The following is a 13,961-nucleotide window of genomic DNA, read 5'->3' as shown; positions in this document are numbered from 1 at the left end:
GGGAGTGTAGTAAGCTTCCTCGTTCTATATGTCGATGACATATTACTCATAGGAAACGACATCCCGACTCTGCAGGAGGTTAAGTCCTGGCTCGGGAAGTGCTTCGCTATGAAGGACCTCGGAGAGGCTTCTTATATATTGGGAATAAGGATAGTAAGAGAAAGAAGTAAGAGACTAATTGGACTTAGTCAGAATACTTACTTGGAGAAGGTACTAAAACGTTTTAGTATGGAAAACTCAAAGAAGGGAGAACTACCGATACAAGGAAATGCCAAGTTGAGTAAGACTCAAAGTCCGAGTACCGAAGCCGAGATAGCAGAAATGAGCCGAGTACCATACGCTTCCGCAGTTGGCTCAATCATGTACGCTATGACTTGTACTCGCCCTGATGTAGCCTTCGCTTTGAGCATGGTTAGCAGATATCAAGGGAACCCTGGCAAAGCACATTGGATTGCGGTGAAGAACATCCTTAAGTACCTTCGGAGAACGAAAGAATGGTTCTTAGTCCTTGGAGAGAGTGATGACTTGAAGGTGCGAGGGTATAGTGACGCCAGCTTTCAAACCGACAGGGACAACTATCGTTCGCAGTCGGGCTGGGTATTTACCCTAAATGGAGGAGCAGTGACATGGAAAAGTTCCAAGCAGGAAACCGTAGCTGATTCAACGTGCGAATCAGAGTACATCGCAGCGAGCGAAGCGTCGAAGGAGGCGATATGGCTGAAGAACTTCATCGGTGATCTTGGAGTTGTACCGGCCATAAAGGAGCCCATGGAGATTTTCTGTGATAACGAAGGTGCGGTTGCCTTGACCAAGGAACCGAGGGATCATGGTAGATCTCGACATATCGACAGAAAATATCACTTCATTAGACATCGTGTAGAAGAAGGACAACTCGTAGTGAAGAGGATATCATCAGAAGATAACCCAGCAGATCCGCTTACGAAGGGACTGAGTAGGGTTAAGCACTTACAGCATGCTAGGAGTATTGGGCTGAAGGATGATATTAGCATAGATTAAATTGTATTAGAAACGTATAATAGATAAATGTAATTAACATTTGATGATTAAATAAAGAAGTTTTATTTATGAGTAAAGTTACTATCACATGTTAGTTGTTTAACTATTGTTTCACTTTGCATGTTTTGACTTCCAGAATAATTGAGTTTATTAGGAATAATCGAATTATTCAAATGGTCCACAATCGTTCATATGTTGGGAGTAGATATGAATGAAGGTTGTCGTGAATTGGTGTGTAGAGTGTCTAAATAGTGTTAGACATAGCAAGAGTTGCTGCAACGTTCATGAGTGCTTACGAACTGGTTTTGAGCATTGGAATAAACCCGCGCTTGCTGGAATCACTTTATGGAATACGATATAAAAGGTGATCGCAAGACGATAATATCATATGGTCTTAAAACCTAGATATATGGTTTATTATTTGTTATTTGATTGTGCATTGATAATGCGAAAACGCATCAGTAACTTGATGTTATAAAACGCATTGTTGTGTATAGTTGGTTAATGAATAAGTAAATGCATATAAGTCGAAGTTTATCTGTAAATTTTATTCTAAGAGGGTAGAAGAGATATCTTGGCCACTCGATGATTTGATTTGACTTATGTGCCGGGCCCGGTCAGAACTGAATTGATGTGTTCGATTAAGTTCTATGTCAAATAAATCGAAGATCGAGAAATCTAAATGCTAGACTAACCATTCCATAGGATTGTCAGCATGATATCTAACAGAGGACTGTACGATCCCTTATCTAAAGGACAAGATTGATTAGATCAGAGTTGACAGCGTCTTTGAGAGCTACGATTGCAAACCGTATTATACTTGTATAGTTACTAGACTTATCCAAGTGGAAGACTGTTGGAATAGTGTCTAAGGCTATAACTATATTCGGTGGTGCATGGTCCTTTTGGGTTGCCTTCACCATAGCAACTTGAAGGATGATTTGTTAAGAGAGAGTAAATATTATAAGGAATAATATTTAGCTATTTGATTAATATAAGTCATAGATTAATTGGTATTAATTTGGTGACTTAAAGAGATTAATTAAATAAGAGGGTATAAACTGTCAATTGTTTGATAGTTAGACTTTAGACTATAGATCCATTAGGATGGACTTTGGACGGTTTCTAAGAGCTTTAGGATAGCTCAAAATAGTCCATAAGGATATCTATGGAATGGATTTGGATAGCCTTAAGTGAAGATTATCCAATTAGGGTTTAGGGTGAAACCCTTAAGGAGTCTAAATAGGCCCTTGGGGTGTGGAATTCGTGGACAAGCTTTCAGAACCTAAAGAAAGGAACCTCTGGCCGAATTCCATCCCCTCTCCTCTCTCCTAAATCATCTTGCTTGCTATTGGTGTTTGTGAACCATCAGAGGAGTGACAATTGTGACTCTAGAAGCTCCAAGACAAGAAGATCAACAAGGAACTCAAAGGTATGATTCTAGATCTGTATTAATGTTATTGTTTAACCTAATTAGCCATTAGAAGTCTTGGATTCGGAAGCATGTTTGATAGAAAGCCTAGATCCAAGCAATAGGGTTTTGCATGCGCACATAGGAAAGTTTTTATGGCTAAAACCCAACAGTACCAGCTATAAAGGAGCCAATGGAAATTTTCTGTGACAGTGAAAGTGTGGTTGCTTTGGCGAAGGAACCAAGAGATCACGGGAGATCTAGGCACATTGATAGAAAATACCATTTCATCATACATAGAATAGAAGAAGGACTTCTTGTAGCAAAGAGGGTATCATCAGATAAGAACTCGGTAGATCCCCTCATGAAGGGACTGAGCAGGGTTAAGCATTTACAGCATGCAAGGCACATTGGGCTGAAAGATGATATTAGTTTCAATAATTAGATTCCTGAAACTTGTAAAATGTAATTGACATTTGATGATAAATAAAAGTTGTTATTTATTTATGAGTAAGGTGTTACTATATTGTGTTGATTGTTTACTATGTTTCAATTTTGCATGTTTTTACTTCCAGAATAATTATGTTATGGTATATATCATATTATTCAAACCATCCACAGTCATTCAAACTTTGGAAGCAAGTATTGATTTAAGACTGTCATGAATTTGGCTTGTATGATTTGTCTAAAGTGCTTTGGACAATGCAATGGTTGCTACAACATTCATGAGTACTCATAAGGGCTGAGTATTGGATTCAACCCACGCTCACTTGCATCACTTCATGGAATTTATCTCAAGTGATCGTGAGACGGTAATATCATATAAATCTTCAAACCTAGAGATATGAGTTGTTGACTATGAGTTGGTTATTCATTGATTGTACGAAAACGCATTGGTAACTCAATGTTATAAAACGTGCCTTTGTGAGTAATTCAACAAGTAGTTAGTACAAGCATATCAGTCAAAGTTTATCTGTTCCTTCTAGAAATAGGAGCGATATCTGGGCCCCTCGATGATTTGGTTTTGACCTATGTACCGGGCCTGGTCAGAACCTAATTGATGTGTTCAATTTAGTTCTATGTCGAAACAAATTAGAGATCGGGAAACAAATGCTGGACAATAAGTAAGACCATGTTCCATGTGTTTGTCCGACTGATATCATGAGAGAAGAGGATTATATGATCACTTATCTTAAATGGCGTATCATCATCATCTCAGTTCCGAAAGACTTTGAAAGAGCTACGATTGCTAGTTAGATTTTGAAGTCATATTTGCAAATATAGTTATTAGACTTATCCAAGTGGGAGACTGTTGGATACAGTGTCTAAGTCCATAACTTTATTTGGTATGTACTTGATCTGACCCGGCATGGTCCATTTGGGTTGCATGGCATTGCAATACTTGGATAGACTAAATGAGAGAATAAGGCACTTATGATTATTAATATATTATAAGTTCTAATATATTAATAATAGTATCATTTAATTAGTATTTGATCAAGTATTAATCTAGTATTAATTTGGTGATCAAAGTGAGACTAATTAAATATATAAGGGTTGATTATGACAATCATCAATTCTTTTATGGTGGATTAATGATCCATGGTTTATGGGTTATGGATGTAACCGTTTGGAGCTCCATGGATAGTCCATGGGAGTTACAAACCCATGGGTCATGAGAAATCAAGATTCATGACAATTAGGAGTATTCATGTGAAAACCCTAATTGTGACACCACTATAAAAGGAACCGTTTGGCTAGTAAAATCGGACCTAGGAAGGTTACTAGAGAGGGCATAACCGATTTTGAGTGCTACAAGTATTCTCTCAAGTTATTCCAAGTTTTGTGGTGTTGTGTGAAGCATTTGAGGCACAACATTTGGGGTGCTAGGCTCACAAAGTCTCGAAGGAATCCAAGCAACAACAAGGTATGTTTTTCTTCTAGTTTTTATGTTTCATATATTCCCCATGCCATGCTAGCTAGGAAATAAACTTGAAAAAGAAATTTGCATGTATATAGAGAAAACATAGATTCAAGGTTATTAGGGTTGCATGTACACTTAGGAAGTGTTAGAATGCTCAAAACCCATCAATGATATCAAGAGCCTAAAATATAAGCATGCCCTAGTTTTTTTTTTTCTCAGCACCTAAATAGTCTCAATCATCCCTGTCACAACCCACCATTACCTCTCGCCAATCACTTATGTATTTCTATATCAGTGACCACTATAGCTCCTTCACCCACATGTGCTTAAGTTGCCTCTTGATCGTTCATCTATCACCTATCCATTTCTTTTCTAGTTATCAACAAGTATTGATGCCCTCTCATCCTTTTGCTTTCCTTAAAAAACAATCTAACAGTGTTGTTGCGGCCCTACATTACCTCCTTCTTTGCTTTTTTTTTTGTAAACCACAATTGAACCTTCTTGCTATTGTTTACTGATAAATTCATAATTAACTGCATATTTAATGCACATTTCTACTATTTTTAGCTACAATTGTGCTTAATATGGAACAAAAGATACTTATTATGACTAAAATATGTTATGTAGCGGCAAAGACTTTCTCGGCACAAAAAAGGAGCATATGAGGAGCTGGAAGCAGAGAACGGGAGAAAAAAAACAAACAAAGAAAAGAAGATGATTGAAGACCATGTTATGGTGACATGATCACGATACGACAAATGGAATATTCTCGATCATTATGTTGCCTTGGCAGAAACGAGACTTACTCAAAGACCACATTGTGGTGGTGGTCAACCGCACCGTGGCTGTCAGATTTCCACAATTATAAAATACCAGACATTAAGTTGAAATCAAGGAGTTTCATTTGGTTTTCTGAGGTTAAATAAGACTAAGAACACTTAGATACCTAGAAGAATATCGAAATTGAAGTGAAGCTCAAGGATTGAAGAAAATTCATAAGAATTCAACATTGATCTGGTTGGTTTGCTTTTTAAACTTATGTCTAGCTTATTTTACTTAGATCTAATGTGTTTTATACTTTAATGAGAGGCAAAACACCTTTTACTTGTGTTTGATAAATATAAACCCTAGCATGTTTTAGTTCTAGTTTATATTACTTATAAATAAGATTTTGTATGTTAATTGATCATATTAATTGCATAAATCTATGTCCTAGTTGTTTATGATCATTAAATAGTTAGAGCTAGGATTAATCACATCTTAGTTTAAGTAGTTAAATCTAGTAACTTTAATTGTGTTAGAGAGCATAATTAGTCTTAATTAGTGCTTGCTTGCTTATGTTGATCATAGGAGAGTAACTAATATCATTCATAGTCCAATTGTGCTATTATCAATTTGGTGTTTAACTTGTGCATGGCCATTACTTTGTCATTCATAAATTGATAGGACTAGATATTTGATCATAATAGCTAGATAATTGGTAATCAATATAATCTATCCATTAGAAATCAACCATAAGAGAATGTGAAATTAGATCTAGGCAGAAGTATTCTTTTAATTTTTGAAGTTACTTTGTTTTCATTGCTTTCTTACTAGTTAGGTGATATTAAGTTAATATGATCTTGAAAAATCATAAGAACCCCAAAATCATAGTTATTTCTTAGTTTAATTAGAAGTAGATAATTTATTTAATTACATCACATTTCCTGTGACTGACATCCGGCTTACCTAATCTATACTATAATATGACTAGATACACTGCCTATATGCTCATTGTTAGTAAGAGTTTGATAGGTGATAAATTTAAAACTAAGTAGGTACTTTTGTGCACATCAAAGTTTTGGTGCCGTTTCCGGAAAACGTCTTATTTGATTTACAGTTAATTGCTTTTAGTTATTCGACCCTTTTGTGGGGTAAAAACCACAAATAGTTACTTTTGTTGCATTTATTTATATTACTTTTTCTCTAAGACGCAACCACGTCATGGTTATCTTTACCAAGTCATGGTCTCGCTTCAGTTAATTTATTATTTTAGTGATTTTTATTCCTTTTATTCATTTTTATTTTGTTTTTGTTTTGTTTTAGTGATCTATGACCCGGGGAAATAAAACTCCTATTGTTCCTCCACTTCAAGACCTAGAATTCGCTTTTCACAAGAAAGTCAACGAGTCAACAAACACTTTTCAATCGGACAAAGGGTTTGAACGCTTCGAGATGATGTCGGATAAAAAAAGAATTGGATACAAGCCAGAATCCTATACCGAAGGAAGTTCAGACGAGGAAGAGATAAAGATTGAGGTTGAAGAAATGGCGGACATTATGATAATGACGATGGGTGATTACAAGAATAAGATACATGAAGAACAACGTTTAGGTCTAGTTCCATCCAAGATACCAGCCGACAGAAGTTTCGAGCTCAAAGGGCACATTTTATCCATGCTCAAGGACATGCCTTTCTCCAGGAAAGGGTATGAAGATGCTTTACGAATATTAATGAGGTTAAATATATTGCAAACTACTTTCATGTTCCTAATGTGCCAATAGAATCCGTGTTACTAAGGATGCTTCCGGTGACTTTCACCGGTGAAGCCAAGGTTTGATTGAATTCTCTTGCAATCCGATCCATTATCATATGGGCGAACCTTCCTGATGCTCTTATTGAGCAATTCACTCCACCTTAGAAGACTTCAAAGCTTAAAAAGAAGATTGCTAATTTTCAACAAGAGGTTGGAGAATCATTGTATGATGCATGGGAGGGATGCAAGGGCTTGGTTAGAAGTTGCCCTCAACATGATCTTAATGTTCAACAAGAAGTTTCCAGTTTCAACGATAGATTCAATGTAACTACTAGACAACTTCTTGAATCACAAGGGCCAATTACGAAGGAGCTGACAACTACAAAAGAGTTTATTGAAGAATTTGCAAATCACTCACATGAGTACCACAACCTACGTGATGATGTTACTAGAGGAAAAGGAGATGGAGGGAACATGAATTTGGCTTTAATCATAGCTAAACTAGATTCTATGGATAAGCGGATGACAAAATTAAATAAATCCATTCATGCGATTAGAGTTGGGTGTGATAATTGTAGTGGTCCACATTAGCAAGGATTGTGATTTGGATGAAAATAGGAACAAGAAAGCACAAGTGTTCTACTTAAGCGGTGACAAGTATGATGAAGATTAATGAAAACCCAAGAAGTATTGGTTGCCATATAAAGAGTATAAGAAGCAAAAGGATTAGAATTTAAACAAACCGGTAGAGATTTCTATAAAAAATAACAACCACCACCCGAAAAGAAGATGGATTTCGAGTCGGTACTTCATAGATTTATGGAAGCATTTAAAAAGAGACATGATACTACTGATGCCAATGTGAGGAACCATGAAGCTTCCATCAAGAACATAAAGACTCAACTTGGGCAATTGACCACACTTTTCAATGAGAGATTGCCACTTAAAAATCAAGACCCAAAGTCACAACCTCATGTCATGGCGATCTACACCGAAGAAGAGGCTCATTCTTAGCCAACAATGTAACATCCATTTTCTAGGATGCACTAAATTAGGGCTTCATAGGGTCAAAAGGTTATATTTTGGTGAAAAGGTGTCCTCACAATGTGAGGCATGGAGGCTCATGATGTGAGGAGGGCCGCATGAAGATTCCATCCGGGACTGAGCTCACAATGTGTGCAGTAAGAGCTCACTATGTGAGGAGAACTACAACCCAAGTCCACAAAGTTTTAAGGTTTTCCACATATTTAAGCCCTCGTATTTCACTTTTAGTGGTCATTTTTGTAACGCCTCGTTCCTTGTACGCATTTGAAACATTATTTTTCTTCTTATTTTAGAAGCTACTCGAAGAGTTAGTGGCCCTAACTCGTCAAGTAGAAGCGGGTCAGCACGTGAAGTTGGCGTGGCGACTCGACATGTCCATATTCCTGACTCGGCGAGTCCGGCAGTCTGGATGAAGCCCTAATTTTCAGGGTGTGTACCCTATTTAAACATCATTATAGCCCCAAACCAACCTATTTCACCTCTCAGAGACTTATTCCCGAAACCCTAGCCTCCTTTGAAGTGTGTGTGTGTGTGTGAGTGGTCTTTGCCCTTGTGAAGGAATTTTTGGTGCATTGTTGAGCAAGAAGAAGGAGAAGGTAGAAGAACTCTAGGAAGAAGAAGTAGATCCAGATTATACTCCTCTTTGGCCATCCTTTCTGGTAATAAAGCTTTCATCTTGATTATTGTAATACTAGATCTAGTTTGTCCCGAAATTGATGGTTTTGAGCTAAAAAACCCCCCAAATCCCTAGTGATGAAGTTTTGTAATCGAGCCATATCTCGGATCTAGCCTCTTTTGAGCTCCAGGAGCTCAAAAAGGCCACCTTTTGGAAGCCATGGTCTTGTTTTAGTCAAATAACCCCCATAATAGCCAAGTTTGAGTGCTATTGCTTCATTGCATCATAGATACACGTAAAGTTAGCAACTTTACGTGTTCAGATAGTCCCAGAAACCCAGATCTATGTATTGGATGCACTAAAGTTGATTAGAATAAACTGAATAGAAACTGCATGCGAAGGACTCAGCGAGTCGTTCTTCTGACTTGGCGAGTCAGGTCGCAAGTCTTAGATCCTCGGTTCAACAATAGCGAGTCTGTTTAGTGAGTAGAGTAAGGAATCAGTGAGTTAGAAATGGATCTGAGTGAAGAGGGATTCAGCGAGTCTACGCCCTCACTCGGCGAGTCCAAGGCAATCTCCTTACCTATAAGAACAGACTCGACCAGTTGTTCATACAACTCGGCGAGTCAACAGACTAGATGTGTTCTTATGTTGAAGGTGAACTCGACGAGTTGATCATACAACTCGGTGATTCGGAAGAAGGTTGGCACGATGTCAGTAAGGAAGGGGAACTCGTTGAATTGTGGCTAAACTCGGCGAGTAGAGTCGGGTAAGGAAACATAAGGAAAGATTGGGACTCGACGATTTGACCGCCCAACTCGGTGAGTCAGGTCAACAGGTTGTTGAATTTGACCAGGGGCAAAACACACATTTTACCCTAAGATTAGTTATTAGTGTTTGATTAAGTGTCTTTTGGGAATTGTATCCGGGGAGTTACCAGAGTAGTAGTCAGACAGTTCCCGATCATGTTTTCAGCAGACAACCTTACGAGGTGAGTTTTCCTTCCAGTAGGAACGGGTCTACGGGAATAATGCTGGCCCCTTTAGTTAGTAGTAGTTCCAGACTATGGTCCGATGCAGTATTTCAGTATGCTTGATGTCTATGAAATACAAGCAGGTTATGTGTTATGTTTTTCGGACTATGGTCTGATGCAGTAAGCAGTATATGTGTTATTGTTATATGTTATGATTATGTTATGCTATGTTCAGTCAGTTCCAGGTTTCATTTCGATGCAGTGGGCAAGGCCCTAGTTAGTTTCGGACTTCGGTCCGATGCAGTGGCCAAGGCCCTAGTTAGTTCCATACTTCGGTCCGATGCAGTGGGCAAGGCCCTAGTAAGTTTTGGACTTTGGTCCAATGCAGAGGGCAAGGCCCAAGTTAGTTCCGGACTTCGGTCCGATGTAGTGGGCAAAGCCCTGGTCAGTTCTGGACTTCGGTCTGATACAGTAGGCAAGGCCCAGTATGTGCTTAATATGTTATTGTATGGTATGTGGTAGTTTGGGGGAGCTTACTAAGCTTCGTGCTTACAGTTTCAGTTTTGGTTTCAGGTACTTCAGCTAGCAAAGGGAAGGGCTCGGGATGATAGCATGAAACACACCACAATTTAGCCTAGGAGGTAGACTCTGATATTTGATATGACCTTGACACTAGTTTCGATTTGATAAATTTATTATGACATTTTGAGATACGCAATTCTTTGTTTTTATCTTTTGTTATTTGATATTATGGTTTAGTAATGTTTTCAAACAAAAATTTTGGGGTTGTATTTTAGGGATGTTTCAATTTCCTATCCTCCACCTTCCCCTAACTCATAAAACCCTAACCCTAATCCATCTTGGTGATTTTGGATCCATTTTAGTGTTTTGGTGACTAGAAGAAGAACAATAATAGGTTCTAGTTTTGGTTCAACAAGGAGGCTTCATCATCATCCTCATCTTGTACGCATTTTAGACCAATGTAAGTATCCAAGATCCAATCTTTATGAGCTCAAATCAGTAGATCTAAGTTCTAAGATCTTTTTTTCATGTTTATGTTAGATTACATGCTTGGGATCCATAAAGTGATGGTTTTAATGCAAAATAACATCCTATGTGCGCATGCAAAACCTTGAAGCTTGGATATAGACTTCTCTATTGTACATGCAATTCATCAAAGACTTGTAACCCTAGATCTAGCATGCATAATTCGAAATTAACAATATAAGAATAAATCTAAGTGATTAACTCTTTCAATTGGCTTGAAATCATGTGATTCTTCTTGGTCTTGAGCTTAGAGTCACAAGTGTAACTCCTCTAATTGCTTACAAACACCACACAAGCAAGAAGGAAATTATGAGAGAGGAGGGAGGATGCTAAAATCGGCCCTAGGGTTTCTCTTGGAGTCAAGTGGCCGAAAACTGCAACCGAAGGTCTCTATTTATACTGTAGGTTGCTAGGGTTTCAAGTAAAACCCTAATAACCAACTTAATCACCAAGCAGCCGATGGAACCTTCTGGAATGGGGTCTATGGATGAAATTATGATGATCCTTCACCATAATTTCGTTCCCCCTTAGTCTATTAGGTTTCCTAGCCCAAAACTCAACTATCACACATTTGACAGCTTAAGCCCCTTTGTTCAATTAATCTCTCTTAGTCACCAAATTAACTCCTAATTAATTTATGAATAATATTAATCAAATAATATGATTTCTTCTTTAATATATTATTCTCATAATATATTAATAAATCACAATATCTTCTCTTCTCACCTAAATTATCTTGTCAAATTGGTTTGGTGAAGGCAACCCAAAAGGACCATCCTCAACCATGTCAAGTACATACCAAATATAGTTATGGGCTTAGAAACTAATCCAACAGTCTTCCACTTGGATAAATCTAGTAACTATATCTCACATATGACTTCAGGATCCGATCAGCAATCGTAGCTCTTATACGTTGTTGTTAACTCTTATCAGTAACTTATCCTTCAAATAAGGGATCATATAATCCTCTGTTCTAGATATCATGCTTACAATACTTATTGTTCATCACTTTGTTTCTCGATCTCTGATTCGTTTGACATAGAACTTAGTTGAACACATCAACTTTGTTCTGACCTGGCCCAGCACATAAGTCAAACCAAATCATCGAGTGGCCAAGATATCACCTTTATCCTCTTAGAATAAAAGGAACAGATTAACTTCGACTCATATGCTTTTACTATTTACTAATTAAACCATGCACAACAATGTGTTTTATAACATCAAGTTACTAATGCGTTTACACATCATCAATGCATAACCAACCAGCAAACAATAACCATATCTCTAAGTTTTAAGACTAAGATATTATCGCTTTGCGATCACTCGAGATAAAATTCCATGAAGCGATCAGGTTTATTCCAATGCTCAAATCACAATTCATAAGCACTTATGAACTTCGCAACAAACTATTGCTATGTCTAAAACCCTTTAGACAATTTACAAACAAATTCATGACGGACTACTTTCATATCTACTTCCAACATATGAACGAATGTGGATCGTTTGAATAATCTTATTATTCAGGAAGTCAAAACATGCAAAACTGAAACAATAGATAAGTAAGCAACACAAGATAGTAACGTTACGCTTAAATAAACACCTTTATTTATATCAAATGTCAAGTACAAATTATCTATTACATGTTTCCTATCTATCTAATCTAAACTCATATCATCCTTTATCCCAATGCTCCTAGCGTGTTGTAAGTGCTTAATCCTGCTCAGTCCCTTTATAAGGGGATCTGATGGGTTATCTTTTGACGATACCCTCTTCACTATGAGGAGTCCCTCTTCTACCCGATGTCTAATGAAATGATATTTTCTGTCGATATGCCTGGATCTACCGTGGTCCCTTAGTTCATTGGTTAAGGAAACCGCTTCCTCATTATCACAAAAAATCTCCATGGGCTCCTTTATGGATGGCACAACTCCAAGGTATCCAATGAAGTTCTTCAACCATATTGCCTCTTTTGACGCTTCACTTGCTGCAATGTACTCTGATTCACACGTTGAATCAGCCACAGTCTCTTGCTTGGAACTTTTCCAAGTTACTGCTCCTCCGTTAAGGGTAAAGACCTAGCCTGACTACGAACGGTAATTATTCTGATCTGTCTAGAAATTAGCATCACTGTACCCCCATACCCTTAAGTCATCACTACCACCGAGGACTAGAAACCATTCCTTGTTCCTCCGAAGGTACTTAAGAAAATTCTTAACTGCAATCCAATGGGCTCTACCAGGGTTTCCCAGATATTATTGTTGACCATGCTCAAAGCGAAGGCCACATCAGGGCGAGTAAAAGTCATAGTGTACATGATCGAGTCAATTGCAGAAACGTATGGTACTCGGCTCATATCAGCTATCTCTGCCTGTGTACTCGAGCTTTGAGTCTTACTCAACTTTGTATTGATTTGGATTGGCAAATCCCCTTTCTTGGAATTTTCCATACTAAAACGGTTTAGTACTTTATCCAAGGATGTATCTTGACTGAGTCCTATCAGTCTCTTACTTCCGTGTCTCACTATCCTTATTCCCAGAATATAGGCGGCCTGTCGTTTCCTATGAGAAGTATGTGATCTACATACAATATGAGGAAGCTCACTATACTCCCACTGGCCTTGACATACACACATGACTCATCTTCGCTTTGCAGAAAGCTAAACACTCTGACCTTCTCGTCAAAACAAAGATTCCATCTGCAATATGTTTGCTTCAATCCATAAATGGATTTCTCAAGCTTAAACATTCTATTTGGATGCTTCGCATTGACAAAACCCTCTGGCTGATTCATGTAAACATCCTCAACCAACTTTCCATTAAGAAAATAATTTTTCACATCCATCTGCCATATTTCATAATCATGAACCGCAGCTATTGCGAGCACTAACTTAATAGACTTTATCTTCGTAATTGGTGAGAATGTCTCATCATAGTCAACTCCAGGATTTTGAGTAAAGCCCTTCGCAACCAATCGTGCTTTATAAGTGTACACATTTCCATCCATTTCTATATTCTTCTTGAAGATCCACTTGCACCCGACTATCTTACGACCCGGTACGTTATCAACCAAATTTCAAACTTGGTTGTCGTACATGGACTGAATCTCACTGTCCATTGCCTCTTTCCATTTAGCAGACTCCAGGCCTGCCATGGCTTCGTTGTAGCTGCTAGGTTCGTCCAAATTTATCAGTGTTTTATCACTAATAAACGTATCCCCTTCAGTTGTAATATGAAAACAATAAAACCGGGGTTGAACACTAACCCTACTGGAACGTCTAAGAGGTAGGGACTCGTTAATCAGTTCAACAAGGAGTTTCCTCCTCAGGTTGAGTGCCAGTGTTAGAAGTTCCTTCATCACTCTGCTCTTGAATATCTTCAAGATCAATTTTCCTCCCAATGTACTCTTGTCTTATG

General features: G+C 37.9%; 1 non-coding gene across 1 annotated transcript; it reads right to left on the bottom strand.

Annotated features, from left to right (window-relative positions):
• Positions 1 to 7,042: 7,042 nt before the first annotated feature.
• LOC145019005 (small nucleolar RNA R71) lies at positions 7,043 to 7,149 on the bottom strand. Its single transcript, XR_013667324.1, has one exon. It is a non-coding gene; the product is annotated as a small nucleolar RNA R71 (small nucleolar RNA).
• Positions 7,150 to 13,961: the final 6,812 nt, after the last annotated feature.

Source organism: Lactuca saligna, chromosome 9, assembly GCF_052625555.1.
Source record: "Lactuca saligna cultivar CGN05327 chromosome 9, ASM5262555v1, whole genome shotgun sequence".
Classification (NCBI taxonomy): domain Eukaryota; kingdom Viridiplantae; phylum Streptophyta; class Magnoliopsida; order Asterales; family Asteraceae; genus Lactuca; species Lactuca saligna.
The sequence above is the reverse complement of the archived record's forward strand: the minus strand, read 5'-3'. Positions and strand labels throughout refer to the sequence as shown.